The following is a 15,790-nucleotide window of genomic DNA, read 5'->3' as shown; positions in this document are numbered from 1 at the left end:
CTATTTTTTGTGTGCATGTGTGTGATCTTATAGCCCTTGATCTGCTTTATTTTTTCCTAAGTTTTTATTTAAATTCCAGCTAGTTAACATACAGTATAATATTAGTTCCAGGTGTACAATTTAGTGATTCATCACTTGCATACAATATCTAGTGCTCATCACAACAAATGATTTCCTTAATACCCATGACCTGTTTAACCCCCCACCCCGCGCCACTCCCTTCCTACCCACCTCTCCTTCAGTACCATCAGTTTGTTCTCTATAGTTAAAAGTCTCTTTCTTGGGTTGCCCCTCTTCTCTCCACCCTATGTTCATTTTGTTTTGTTTTTTAAATTCCATCAGCCATTTTATCTTTAAATAAGCTTTCTGACCCTTTCTCTCTTTTCTCCAGAATTCTGGTTTACTCAGGATTGTAAATTGGTCCTCTTGATGGTATTTTTATTTTAAAAAAGATAAAAAATTATTTCTTATGCAATTGATTTTGTCCGTTTTATTTTCTGATTTCTGACTTCTGGGTTTTATGTCATGTTTAGCTCTTCCTCACTTTTAGATGATTTAAAAAAAGCATCATTTTTGTTTTTGTTTAGTGCTTGGTACTTTATGTCTCATTTTGTATAGTAAAATCTTTGGTATGTTGGCCTTCACTTGGTGTCTTATTCACTATTATGTTCTCGTTTCCATTTCTCTCCCTGTTTACCTTCAATAATTACACTAGGACCACTCAGTATCAAGGGGTTGTGACACAGATACAAATGAGGACACTGGGCTTATGTGGCAGAAATTAGGGTACACACTATCATTTAGATGATACAGAGCATGCCTACATGGTATTTTTAAATTGCCATTCAAATAAAATCATAACTAAGAAATTTTTGTAGAGGTATTGAGGACTCCCCCAAATGTGTCCATAGGTGATCTCTAAGATCAAACCCAAATACTTAGTGTAGCCCAGAACACTCTTTGAGATCTGTTCACAATTATTTTTAACCCTCAGTTTTACCACCTTTAATCAAGCATCCTGGTATGACACTGACCAAGTGGTTCTGAAACATGACACCTGTTTGGCTACTTCAGAGAGAGACAGACAAGAAAAGACAATGAACATTAGTTAAAGAATTTTCCAAATAAGAGTTTATAAGTAAGTTTTTTCTCCAGATTGGATTGGAATGGATTCCTGCTGAAACAGTTATTAGGTATGACAGGTTTCCCATGCTAGTCACCAGTCTTTTTAACTCCATCCTATACCTCAGATACATATACAAGAGTAGTCTAACAAGACTACACCCATACACACACACTTACACTATACCTGAGTGGTTCAGAGCATGGACTTTAGAAAGAGAATTCCCAAGTTCAAATCTTGGCTCAGCTACCTACTAGTTGTGAACCTTGAGCAAATCATACCCTCTCTGTTCTCAGTATCTTCCTCTGAAGATAAAATAATAGCTACTTCACAAGGTTGTTATGAAGACTAAATGCATTAATACAAGGAAAGTGTTCAGAATACTGCCTGGCACATGGTAAATGCTATAAAAATCTTAGTTATGGCTGTACCATTTATAATTTTCATGGAAAGTACATTGTAAAATCTAACTAGACACTAGGTTTCTTGGTGCTACCCTTCCTTGACATTGGCACTGGAGTCTCACATGAGAAAACAAGGATTCTGTTGGGGGAAAACTAGGTAGATATTCTTTGGCACTTGTAACTCTTTGATACTTCATTTAATAGAGGGGTAGTACCTCTCTATTGTTAAGTAGTGGGCTAAACAAATTTCTAAGTGAAGGGACCTATGTAGATTTGCACAAGAAAAGACAACTTTCATCCAGTATTTAGATAGCATTTTTTAAAAAATTTTTTAATGCTTTATTTATTTCTAGGAGTGAGAGAGAGAGAGAGAGAGAGAGAGAGAGAGTGAGCAGGGGAAGGTCAGAGAGAGAGAGACACAGACTCTGAAACAGGCTCCAGGCTCCGAGCTGGCAGTCAGCACAGAGCCCAACGCGGGGCTTGAACCCACGAACCGCGAGATCATGACCTAAGTGAAAGTCAGAGCTTAACCGACTAAGCCACCCAGGAGCCCTTAGATAGCATTTTTTAAGTTTCTTTTTTTGAGAGAGAGAGAGAGAGAGAAGGTGTGTGTGTGTGTGTGTGTGAGAGAGAGAGAGAGAGAGAGAGAGAGAATCCCAAGGAAGTTTCACGCTGTCAGTGCAGAGCCTGATGTGTGGCTCGATCCCAGTAACTGTGAAATCATGACCTGAGTTGAAATCAAGAGTCAGATGCTTAATCCACTGAGCCACCCTGGCACCCCTCATCCAGTATTTAGAATTCAGAACTGAAGGGATTTGGTTTTGTTTTGTTTTCTTTTGGTTTGTTTTGTTTTTTGAGTGTAGTAGACTTTCAGATTTTCCAGTCCCAATATTCCATCTTCATGTGAAGGTTACAATTTTTAAGTTGGAGGCTTATCAGAGTTTGTGGTTCTTACCTACTCCAAGAAAAATTATTGAAGGTGAATGGTCCCCATCTGCTCTTCTCATCATCTCCAATGTTATGTATCAGATCTACAATTTCCTGTGTCCAAGTAGTTCTTGAAGAAAAGAACCTAGAACTCATTATTGATTTTCTGCAACTTATAGTTTAGAAACATCATATGCTACAGAAATAATGTAATTTGTCTATCATACCTCACTTATGTTACTCACTACATTAAATTGAAACTACTAAGATTATTTTTTCCTCACCAGAACTTTTAAGGGAAGAATTGTGACATTCATTTTTATATTCCAATCATGTACTTTTAAAAATCTGAATGTGCATTGATATTTCTAGAAAATGATAATACAAATAATTATTATATGTAACAATAAGGGTTAATTTGAAAAATATGACTATCAAGGATAGTCACAGATATTCCCAAACATTCACTTTTACCATTAAACCCTGGCTGTTAATAAATAATCTTGTTTCCCAGCCCCTGTTACCTTTTAAGAACCATGAAGTTGATTCAATGCCAGCAATATGAAAAGAAGGAAATGTAAGAATTCCAAAGAATCCACAACCTGGAGAAATCTATATTGAATGAATTTCTTATTTAAAGGCAAAGAAAGACTCAATGTAATAATAAATAGTGACTCCTACAAAAAAGTTCAATTTGTTTTATTTTTTTATTTTTTTAATTTTTGAGAGGGTAGGAGTGCAGAGGGAGAGGAAGAGAGAGAGAATGTTAAGTAGGCTCTATGTTCCGTGCAGAGCCTGATGTGGGGTTTGATCTCATGACCATGAGCTGAAATCAAGAGTTAGGTGCTTAACTAACTGAGCCACCCAGGTGCCTCTTGAATTGATTTTAAACGGGAACATGACCTTTGCCCTATTGAGGGTATTATTTGTTTTTCTCTAAGGCCTCATTGGCTATCTTCTTGTGGATTCTGGGGAGTTCCTCTCAGCCCCGAGTTCCCTTGGCGTACCCAGAAAGTCTCTCCATGTTTTGCTTCTGGGACACTTGGTGACCTGGTCTTGTATCTCTGGGAGGAAGCATGGTTTGAATGTGTGTGGGGCTGTTGAATTATATGGACTCCAATCCTTTCTCTGGAACATAGAAGTTGAGTGGTTTTGGATAAATTATGTAAAGCCACTANTGATTTCTGTAAATTTTCTTTTTTTTTTAAATTGTTTATTGATTTTTGAGAGAGATTTGGGGGGACAGACAGAGAAAGAGAGAGACTGAGGATCCGAAGCAGGCTCTGTGCTGAGCAGAGAGGCCGACGCGGGGCTCGAACCCACGAACCGGGAGATCATGACCTAAGCGAAAGCCGGACACTTAACCGACTAAGCCACCCAGGCGCCCCATTTCTGTAAAATTTCTTAGAATTTTATTTATTTTAAGAGAGAGAAAGAGAGAGAGAGAGAGAGAGCAAGCATGAATGGAAGAGAGGCAGAGAGAGAGGAAGAGACAAAATCCCAGGAAGGCTCTGCACTGTCAGTACAGAGCCTGATGTAGGGTTTGAACTCATTACACATGAGAATATGCCCTCAGCCAAAACCAAGTGTCAGAGGCTTAACTGACTGAGTCACCCAGGTGCCTATAATTTGTTTTATTTCTTGAATTCTGCATAAGAGTGAAATATATATATCTGCATTAATCTATTGATAGACACACTTGGGTTGCTTCCAAATCATGGTTATTATATATATATATATAAAGATGTCTAGTTGACATAAAATAGCATATTACTTTGAAATGTACAATATAGTGATTTGCTTATTCTTTTTAAAAATGTTTTTATTTAAATTCCCATTAGTTAACGTACAGTGTTACATTAGTTTGAGGTATACAGTATAGTGATTCCATAATTCCATACATCACTCAGTGCTCATCATGACAAGTAAGGTATTACTTATTCTTTAACTTTACATTAATGACATCATATATTACATACCCTTTCCTGTCTGGCTTTGTTCTTTCAGCAGTGTTTTTGAAATTGATTGATATGATTACAAGTGTTAGTAATTCATATATTTCTATTGTTGTATACTATATCATGCTATTTGTTTGTCCACTCTTTTTTTGATGGGTATATGAGTTAATTACAATTTTTGGTGATTATCAGNATGGCTCAGTTTGTTGAGCATCTGACTTTGGCTCAGGTCATGATCTCAGTGTTTGTGGGTTCAAGCCCCATGTTGGATTCTGCGCTGACAACTGGGAGCCTGCTACAGATTCTGTTTCTCCCTCTATCTCTGCCCCTCCCCCATCTCTTTATCTCTTTGTCAAAAANCCTGAGGATGTAATAGCAGGACATAGTGTTGTCTTTGCCATGCCTTGCCACATAGGTTATCTGTGATGATTGGTGAACCGGGGTAAGAGAAAGAAAATTCTTTTATTTATGTCATCACTTGTTTGCAAATAAAAGAATGTTCCCACAAGGAGTAGTAAATGCATGGGGTCCTAGCAGAACAAAAAAGAACAATTTAGTTTAGGAAATATTTTAATGTTCTTTTTCCTAGTTTGTGTACATTTAATGTTTTTCTTCTTTTTCAGTGAATATAGTAATTTGTTTGTTTCAAGCTAATACTGAATCTTCTGACAAGCTCCTAGGGTTCTTGCTCAGGCCTGGGTCCCCTTACTTTCTTTTTCTCTTTGTCATAGGATGCAAGGACTCAACTTGTTTGATTTCCTTTTTAAACTTGACATTGCCCTAGTTAATTCTATGTGCGGGTAGTAGTAATATGAGTTTCCTAACTACTAATACTAATTACAGCAAGGCAACAAAGCTTACTGAGTGCTTACTAGCTGGAGACATTCCCAAGGGCTTTATATACTTCAACACATTTATTTCTCAAATTTTATAAGATAGATAAGAGTCTGACATGAATTCATTGTGTTTTTTCCAATACCACCAGGCAAATCTTCAGTGTCACCTGGATGTCTTACACTTCAACTCAATTCTGACACTATCTACATACAGATAGTGTCAAATCCCACAGGTTAAGGGCTCAGACAAGACTATCCTCCCTATATCTCTACTTGCAATATGAATTGCAAGTCCAGGGTGTTACCCGGAGTTTGGACCTACTGGCTATAGATCAGATGTTCCCATGACCTCTCCCTGGATTCAATTAATTTCCTAGAGCGGTTCACAGAACTCAGAGAAACACTTTTCCTACTAGATTACCAGTGTAGTATTAAAACAATGTAACTCAGGGTCAGCTAAATAGAAGACAGGCAGGGCAAGGTATGTGGGACGGCCATGGGACTTCCACATTTCATGAGTGTGTCACTCTCCCCAAATTACCACATGTTCACCAACCTGGAAGCTCTAAGAATTCAGTCCTTTAGGTTTTTTATGTAGTCTAATTACATAGATGATTGATTAACTCAATGGTGGTTGAACTCAATCTCAAGCCCCTCTCTCATCCCCAGAGGCTGGAGTGGGGCTCCAAGTTCCAACCTTGCAATCACATGGTTCGTTCCCTGGAAACCAGCTCCCATTACTAGGGGCTTTCCAAAAGTCACTCATTAACATAACAAAAACACTTTTGCTGTTCTCAGGACCTAGTAAATTCTAGGGTTTTAGGAGTTTTGTGTCAGGAATGAGATAAAGATCAAATATATATTTCTTATAAATCATACCACAGTTGGTATGACCATGACCTCATTTTCTAGATGAGGAAACTAAACCCAGAGAGGTGAGGTGACTAGTACAATGCTGCACATCTAATATTGGCAGAATCAAGGCTCAAGCCCTTGCAGTGTGTTCCAGAGCTTACTACACTAGATTGCTTGTCTAGGTTGACAGAGTCATTAGAAAGATCACCCTTGCAGGTGACCTTGAAAGCATGACCCTCAAGCTAAGCATGAGGACACTTTTTGAGAGTTTTATGGCTGTTCACTCTGGGATAGTAGTCCTGGGACATCATTGAAATAATTACAAAACTTTTAAAAACTATTAGGAAGTTCTGACAGTTTTCTGTATGTTGATTTTGTATCCTGCAACTTTGCTGAATTCTTGGATCAGTTCTAGTAGGCTTCTGGTGGAGTCTGCCGGGTTTTCTATGTAGAGTATCATGTCGTCTGCGAAAAGTGAAAGTTTGACTTCTTCTTTGCCAACTCTGATGCCTTTGATTTCCTCTTGTTGTCTGATGGCTGATGCTAGGACTTCCAGCACTATGTTAAACAATAGTGGTGAGAGTGGATATCCCTGTCGTGTTCCTGATCTTAGGGAGAAAGCTCTCAGTTTTTCCCCGTTGAGGATGATGTTAGCTGAGGGCTTCTCATAGATGGCTTTGTGATCTTTAAGTAAGTTCCTTCTATCCCGACTTTCTCGAGGGTCTTTATTAAGAAGCGATGTTGTATTTTGTCAAATGCTTTTTCTGCATCTATCGACAGGATCATATCGTTTTTATTTTTTCTTTTGTTGATGTGATGTATCACACTGATTGATTTGCGAATATTGAACCAGCCCTGTAACCCAGGAATGAATCCCATTTGATTTGGGTGGATAATTCTTTTTATGTGCTGTTGGATTCGATTTGCAAGTATCTTGTTGAGGATTTTTGCATCTGTATTCATCAAGGATATGGCCTGGAGTTCTCTATTTTGCTGGATCTCTGTCTGGGTTGGAATGCAGATTCCCTTTCTTGATGTGGAGCTTGTGCAAGCCCTCCCTGGTTTCAGCTCCAGGCCTTTACTAGCAATGACAATCTCATCAGTTCTTCCTGCACTGGCCTGAGGGCAAGCACATCAGAAGCTTTAACACAGGAGAGAACTTCACTCCTAGCACCCACTCACTGTGAATTTCTAGAGACCTTCATAAGGAGTAATGGCCGAGTCCTTGCTAAACCCAAAGGAAACTTTTTTCTTTCTTTTCTCTTTTCCTCTTTATAAGTTGGCTACTATCGATCACTCCTTCCCTGGTGTATTTCCTTGCTTTTAGGTTCCTGCATTAATTTATTCATTTGCCAAATACTTATCCAGCACCTGTTAGACACTGTATCACAGACATGATCTCTGCCCCAAGGGCACTTCCGTACTAACAAGGAAGTCAAGGGTAAACAATTATTTATGTAATTAACTGAGTACACTATGTTTTGTAAAAATGAGAGAAGTATTTGAAAGCTCTTTGGAGACACCTCTCCCTCCCAAGCCATCAGAAAAATAAGACAAGAGATCACTGAAATGACACCAAAGAAGTGATGGGGTAGATAAGAGGTGAAGCACCGACGGAATGGCCAGCCTTGGGTGGGAAGGGGGTCCTCTCTGCCCCAGAGACAAGGTGGGAGATCTAGATAGTCACTGGGGCTTGAGGGTTTAGGCTTTGAGAAGTCAGAATAAAGTTTGGCACAGAGACAGAAGGACATGAAGAGGAGAAACATCAGAATTTGCAGGGATTTCTGCAGCATTCTCACACAAGTTTTGTCTAGCAGTTTGGGGACTTGAAAGAGAGAAAACTAAAAGGTGAATTGATCCAGACCTGGGCAAATTGATGACAACAATTAAAAAGCAGAGTACACACCCGAAAAACTAATAATCCAGTGAAGAAATGGGCAGAAGACATGAACAGACACTCTCCAAAGAGGACATCCAGATGGCCAACAGACACATGAAACGATGCTCAACGTCACTCATCATCAGGGAAATAGAAATCAAAACCACACTGAGATACGACCTCATGCCGGTCAAAGTGGCTAAGATGAACGAATCAGGAGACTCTTGATGGTGGAGCGGATGTGGAGAAATGGGCACCCTCCTACACTGATGGTGGGGATGTAAGCTGGTGCAACCCCTCTGGAAAACAGTATGGAGGTTTCTCAAAAAATTAAGAATAGAACTCCCCTATGACCCAGCAATAGCACTGCTAGGAATTTACCCAAGGGATATAGGAGTGCTGATGCATAGGGGCACATGGACCCCAATGTTCATAGCAGTACTGTCAACAATAGCCAAAATATGGAAAGAGCCTAAGTGTCCATCAACTGATGAATGGATTAAGAAAATGTCGTATATTTATACAATGGAATACTACATGGCAATGAGAAAGAATGAAATCTGGCCATGTGTAGCAACATGGATGGAACTAGAGGGTATTATGCTGAGCAAAATAAGTCAGGCAGAGAAGGACAGATACCATATGTTTGCATGTATAGGTGGATTAGGAGGAACTTAATGGAGGACCATGGGGGAGAAGAAGGGGAAAACTAGTTGCGGAGAGGTAGGGAGGCAAACCATGAAAGACTCTTGAATGCTGAGAACAAACTGAGGGCTGATGGGAGTGTGGGAGAGAGGAAGGGTTTGATGGGCATAGGGAGGGCACTTGTTGAGATGAGCACTGGGTATTATATGTAAACCAATTTGATACTAAACTATTTAAGAAAAAGTAAAGAAATAACAGAGTGTTTGGAAGTAATGTTGATTTATCTGGAAAGAAGGATTCCAATTCAGCAGGAAATTATTGGTATTTATGAAGTCTGAGGCACAGCAGTTGGTTGTTTCTATTTAACTACCCATTAAAGGCTGAACGGGCTAGTTTCTTTGTAAGCCATGGAAGAATATCGAAGGGCCATGAAAGCTACTGGGACTCGGATTCCCAAATGCTGTGAATTGACATTTGGGATCTTGCAGTGGTTGTTGGCCTAATGGTCAAGGAGTTTTAAGTTCCATTGCAAACTATAATTTGCTATGGAATATAATTAGCCAGGAACATGGTACCTTAGCCCATTTCTGAAGCTTAATTAAAGACTTGATAAAAATTGGGAATAACTCACAAATTTGAGCTAGTGGAGAGAGAAGTTAAAGAACAAGCTTAATTTCAGAATTACTTCAAAGCAGTAATGATGTATTACATTAAATTACATTTTATGAGTTAGGATACCTGCTAATCAATCTTTAAGAGGTTTTAACGAAGTTTACTTAGGAGAGTCTACGTGTTCTCTATCATTAGCAGTAGGGCATTACTGTGCCTATCACAGGTTGTCAGTAAACATGAGGAAACATTGATTTGTGTAGGAATAATGAACATAGAAGAGTACTTTGGTAGCATTTAATCCTGTACTGGGTTATAACATTCCTTCTGAAATCTTATTTATACAATTAATAGTTAAGCAAGACATTTTTCTTAGCTATTACAAAAAGCAAACAAGCTAAGCCTAAATTACCACAAATCCAAAATCGTTTAAATTAAGTGGGCTGTTTAATTTTCATAAAACAACGCTTTTCTTTTCTTTTTGCTTCTTACCTTGCAATTCTCCCCCCTGCCCCATTCTCACCCTATGGATGGTGACATCAATTGGAAGATGAGTTGTTTTAATTATCTGTGAGAAGGCATTACATCAGCCTTTTCTAAGCCTGTAAACTGATTTGACCTTATTTATGTCTGTTAAAGAAACTTAATTTGGGGGTGCCTGGGTGGCTCAGTCAATTAAGTGTCCAACTTCAGCTCAGGTCACTGAGCTCATGGTTCACGAGTTTGAGTCCCACATGCAGCTCTGTACTAATAGTACAGAGCCTGGTGCTTCTTCAGATTCTGTCTCCCTCTCTCTCTGCCCCTCCCCTACTGGCTCTCTCTCTCTCTTTCTCAAAAATAAGAACTTTAAAAAATTAAAAAAAGAAACTTAATTTGAAGATGTTTCTATGTAGTTGGTTTTGTTTGCTGGATGATAAAGGAAAATGCTCTCACTGAGTACTTTACCCACTACCCCCACCCATATCCTGGGAGCTATGGTCACAGAGAGATACTCTTCTCTAACAGTCTACCCTGCACAAGCTGATGCTGTGGCCACAGTCAATCCCACTGTCCTCTCTTTATCCAAACACATCACTCACCACTCTTTCTCCCAATCTGTCCCTCCTTTCTGCCTTCACTGTGTCTTTTGTCCTTCACTGCAGGTACTCTTGCCAGTGCTCTCAATGCCCTTGCCTTTTCATCTTTCCCTTTATTGGGAGTTTCGATCAATATTGATCAATGTTCTCTGTTTCCACAAGAGGGCCTTCTTTTCTCAATTTATATGTCCTCGCTAGTCAGTCCTAGTCTTTTGCTGGGCTTCATTTACTGGCTGTGGTCTGGTCACTCTCCTATTTACTTCTCTAGTCCAGTGGTCTCTCTCTCTCTCTCTCTCATTAAATTAATTTATTTTTAAAGAAATTTTAAAGCTTATTTATTTATTTATTTATTTATTTATTTATTTTTAGAGAGAAAACATGAGCAGGGGAGGGACAGAGAGAGAGGAAGACACAGAATCTGAAACAGGCTCCAGGTTTGGAGCTGTCAGCACAGAGCTCCACTAGAGGCTCAAAGGCATGAACTGTGAGGTCATGAACTGAGCCGAAGTCGGATGCTTAACTGACTGAGCCACCCAGGTGCCCCTCTAGTAGTCTCTTTAGAGTCCTATCTCCACTAATACATTTTATGGGCACCACTTAATCCCCCCCGCCCCCCAGAAAACTAAACCCACCATCTTCCCAGGTGCTCAAGCTGAGGACCTGGGTAACATGGGAGGCCCAGAGAAGTTAATTAACTTGCCCAAGATCACACAGCTTGTACGTGGAAGAGTTTGAAGTTGAAGGATTTTCTCATTCCACTGACCCACATAACAGCTTCTCTTATATTTAGGAGTTAGGACTATTTTTCTACTCATCTTCAGGTCTCCAGTCATACATAGCACAGTCACTACCACACTGTAAAGTTCCGTAAATTTTTATTAAAACAAAGAATGTAAGCATCTGAGAGGATTCTCTCCCACTTTCTCACTATACGTGTAAAGAAATGAAAGCTAGAGGAGTTAGAGCATTTTCTTAAGGGTGCGGGGCAGGCTCATTCTTAGCACGTAATACACATCACCAACTGACCAGGAATTGGATTGATTTCTGTTTCTTCCATCATCAAGAGTTAATGGGCGCCTGGGTGGCCCAGTCAGTTAAGCGTCTGACTTTGGCTCAGGTCATGATCTCATGGTTTGAGCCCCACATCAGGCTCAGTGATGACAGCTCAGAGCCTGCAACCTGTTTCAGATTCTGTATCTCCCCCTCTCTCTCTCTGCCCCTCCCCTGCTCATGCTCTATCACTCTCTCAAAAATAAATAAACATTATTTTTTAAAAAAGAGCTAATGGAAGGGGAAGTAAGGAGATATGAGGAGAATATATAAAATAAAATAAGATTATAAGGAAACACTGATGAGGGAATGCTCAGGGTCAAGAGGAAGCAGGTTTAGGGAAACTTACTTCCACATGTATATATCTTACTCCTGGGCAGCAGCAGATGACAATGCTGCCTGACTCTATGTGTTTGTGTGTGTGTGCATGTATGTGTATGTGTTTGTGCCTATGTGGCAGTACTTTGGCTTTTTGATGCATATTGCCTAGTGCTATTCAAAATGCTGCTTGCTCTGCCGAGGGGAATAACCAGGAGATTGGAGGTAATGTGTGTGAACACTAACCCTATGTTACTCATGAGGGTACACACGTGAGAAGCCTTTGCTCTTAGACGTGCTCTTTGGCTTCCCACACCCTGCCTCCCTAGCTTCCTCAGCAATTTTGCACACCTGCTTTAGGATATGTGGCAATGAGATCATTAGGCCAGCCTGAAAGCACTGAATTTCATCCCAAAGGCATACATGGCTTTGGTCAACAAAATTCCCTGTACGTCATCTATTTTGGGGGTGCTGAATTTGGCCTTTCTGCTCTGGAGCTATTGGGAAATGGTATTCTAAAATAAAACAAAGAAAACAAAAAAGAGAGGGTAAAGTATTTTATTTTAGTTGATGTTGATTGTCTCAGTAGAGATATTTAAAAATGTACAACCGTGTAGCAATGTGTAAGCTTGTCTTATTTGGGCACAGTTTTAGCTGCCAGCTGGTAGGGAAGGAAATGCTCCCTGGAAAAAAAGGTTCAGGGTGTAATTTCACTTGCAGTGCTGTTGATTGTAGCCAAGACACTGTGATTTCTATTTTATCACATCATGACTAAGCACAATGGGAGACGTCAGCATGTTAACTCTTGGCACACTCTGAAATGGCTCACCAGAAGACCTAAGAACACATCTCTTTGTGACTTGGCTGAATGGTATCCTGACTTTCTCCATAACTGGTAAAAGGCCTGAAACAATTTAAACTGGTCATATGGGGTTAGATAACTTGTTCTCTTCTTTTTTCCCTTTTGTTCTTTCTTTCCTTTTACCTCTTTCCTTCTCTGCCCTCCTGCTCCCCCCTTTCTTCTTTATAAGTTAATATTCATTAATATCCTGCACAGTTTTACCATGGGCTTCTTTTCTTGAAAATTTCTATAAGTATTCCCTTGGCGGACTGTAGGGAGAGGGGGACAGGAAGAGTTCTGCCTTAATATGACCTACATTACATGTACCATTTGATTACTAAATCATACCACTAATGTAATGTTTCATTTTCTTCATTCAATCTTCGACTTTAAAACCATTACTAATCATTAGAGAATAAACTTCCATGTTAAAGGTATTATTCAAAATCATTGGGGCACCTGGGTGGCTCAGTAGGTTAAGCATCTCACTTTGGCTCATGGCTCATGTGTTCAAGCCCCACATTGGACTCTCAACTCTCAGTGCAGAACCTGCTTTGGATCCTCTGTCTCTGTCTCTGTCTCTCTGTCTCTCTCTCTCTCTGTCCCTCTCCCACTCTTTCTGTCTCAAAAATAGAAAAATATTTAAAAATTTTTAACTGAAAAAATCTGTGAACTATTTCCTGTAACAACAAAACTTTGCACTTACTAAACAAAAATTTTATACCTTGCTATTTACACCTCTTTAAATTTTTTAAAATGTCTACTTATTTCTTGAGAGAGAAAGCATGAGCAAGAGAGGGGCAGAGAGGGAGGGAGACACAGGATCTGAATCAGGCTCCAGGCTCTGGGCGGTTAGCCCAGAGCCTGATGTGGGGCTTGAACCCATAAACTGTGAGCTCATGACCTAAGCTGCAGTCGGATGCTTAACCTACTGAGCCACTCAGATGCCCCTATTTGCACTTCTTTATATTTCACTGAATTCTGAATACAAAACCCCGAGACGTCACATAGAATGACACAATTGAAGAAACTCAAAGTTTGCATCTTTGTTCTTACAATTACTGTGCTATCATTGTTTGTTCTGAATCCAGTACTGTTGAAACACAGGAATATTCATAAAGAACAGGGACACAAATGGACCTGAAGCGAGCTTGAAAGATTCTGAACCTTTATAAACTTACCCTGAAAGGAAGCAGGAGTCGCTGCATCTGCGTGTCAGTTACAGATGCTGGCTGTATTCCTGGGTGTTCTCTGAATTAACTTCCATACAGAGGTAAGTAGACATGAAACCAAAGAGCAAAAAATTAAAATCGCCAAATATGGATATAAACAACTTTTTTGTGCAGTAAAAAGGTGCAAATCGGAATTTATATACATGATTAAAACTTGGTAGTAACCAAGCATTTGTTTAGAATTTAGGGCTAATAGACAATGCCCCTTTGCTCCCCACTGAATATTTATCACTGACAATGTTTAGAACTGCCAGGGGAGGGTGATAATAAAAACCAGTCAGAATTTTAGTTGGCTTAATTCAAACTCTTATTCCCTTCTCCCCAGGTAAATTGCTCGTATTGCCCTCAGCCTTGTAATGCCACTAGTTGGGACTAAAAGGTGGGAATCTGTGATATGAAATGTGCCCACCTTCCTGTAGTCCTTCATCTATGGATTCATTTGCTTATTTACCACATATTTGCTGGACATTTGTTATGTACCTTGGGAGTACCTGTAACAATTGTTACATATTGGGAGCAAAATGTTGAATGAGATGTGGAACCAAATGCTAAAGAATTTATGATCGGGGTGATGGTGGGGTGGTGGATATAGACAAGTAACTTGACAAATAAATATGGAGCAATAAGGCTGAAGCTGGGGTAAAATATGGGAAATCAGTTAAAAGAGCATGCATCTTGGTGATGTGAGCCCCCAGTGGGCACAGCATTGAGGCTGAAACTATCTCTAAATGTGACAACCATAGCTGGGTTGACTTTGCTGATTCTGGTCCCCTGTCNTGGAGTTTGGTGAGTTCCGTATAGATTTTGGATACTAGCCCTTTATATGATAGATCATTTGCAACTATCTTTTCCCATTCCATTCGTTGCCTATTAGTTTTATTGATTGTTTCCTTTGCCGTGCAGAAAATTTTGTCTTGACCAGATTCCAATAGTTCATTTTTGCTCCTGATTCCCTTGCGTTTGGGGATGTGTCAAGTAAGAAATTGCTGCAGTGGAGGTCAAGGAGGTTGTTTCCTGCTTTCTTCTCTAGGGTTTTGATAGTTTCCTGGTTCATATTCAAGTCCTTTTTCCATTTTTGAGTTTATTTTTGTGTATGGTGTGAGAAAGTGATCTAGTTTCATTCTTCTGCATGTTCCTGCCCAGTTCTCTCAGCACCATTTGTTAAAGAGGCTGGTTTTTTTTTTTCCATTGGATACACATTCTTGGTTTGTCAGATTAGTTGGCCATACATTTAACACCATCTTTCTGAGACTGGTGCTTTTCATCCGATAGCAGAGACCATGGTGATGGAGCTTAAGCCCACAAATCCAGGGACAGAGAGAAGGAAAGAAGCCTTGGCTTGTGAGGATCAGTCCTGCAGACCAAGACTCACTAATGAGGTCCTAGTGCACAGGGGGAGCCTATACCCTCTCGCAGGCCAGAGGACCCAGAAGCAAGTGGGGCAGATGAGGCAGGATGGGGCACCTCCTCCCTCACCACAGCAGGCTCTCTGTCTCTGTGGCCACCCTGCTGCAGCCCACAAAGGTATCTAAGCCGGCCCAGGCGTCCTGGCCCTTCCCGGGCCTGGGGGACCGCTCGGAAACACTGCACACTGGGCCCTCCCGGGTTCACCCGGGAGAGACACCGCAAGTATTCGCAAACAAGAGAACTTTGGTTGGATTTTTATAGCAGATGCTTATCTATTGTTTCAGTCACGGAAATCCTGATTATTTGTTTAATTTTATAAATAATTATGCTTTAAAATAGCATCTTATTCTTTATTTTTGATTCAACCTTTCATTTACTTACACAAGTTATATTTCTATACTTTTTGATTTTTTAAAAATGTTTATTTATTTGAGAGAGAGAAAGAGAGAGACAGCAAAAGGAGGGCAGAGAGAGAGAGAGAGAGGGAGGGAGGGAGACACAGATTTCCAAGCAGGCTCCAGGCTCCCAGCTGTCAGCACAGAGCCCAACACCGGGCTTGAAACCACAACTGTAAGATCATGACCTGAGCTGAAGTTGGATGTTTAACGGACTGAGCCACCCAGGCTCCCC

Source organism: Crocuta crocuta, unplaced genomic scaffold (genome assembly GCF_008692635.1).
Source record: "Crocuta crocuta isolate KB4526 unplaced genomic scaffold, BGI_CrCroc_1.0 scaffold788, whole genome shotgun sequence".
NCBI lineage: Eukaryota > Metazoa > Chordata > Mammalia > Carnivora > Hyaenidae > Crocuta > Crocuta crocuta.
This window is presented reverse-complemented; position numbering follows the sequence as displayed.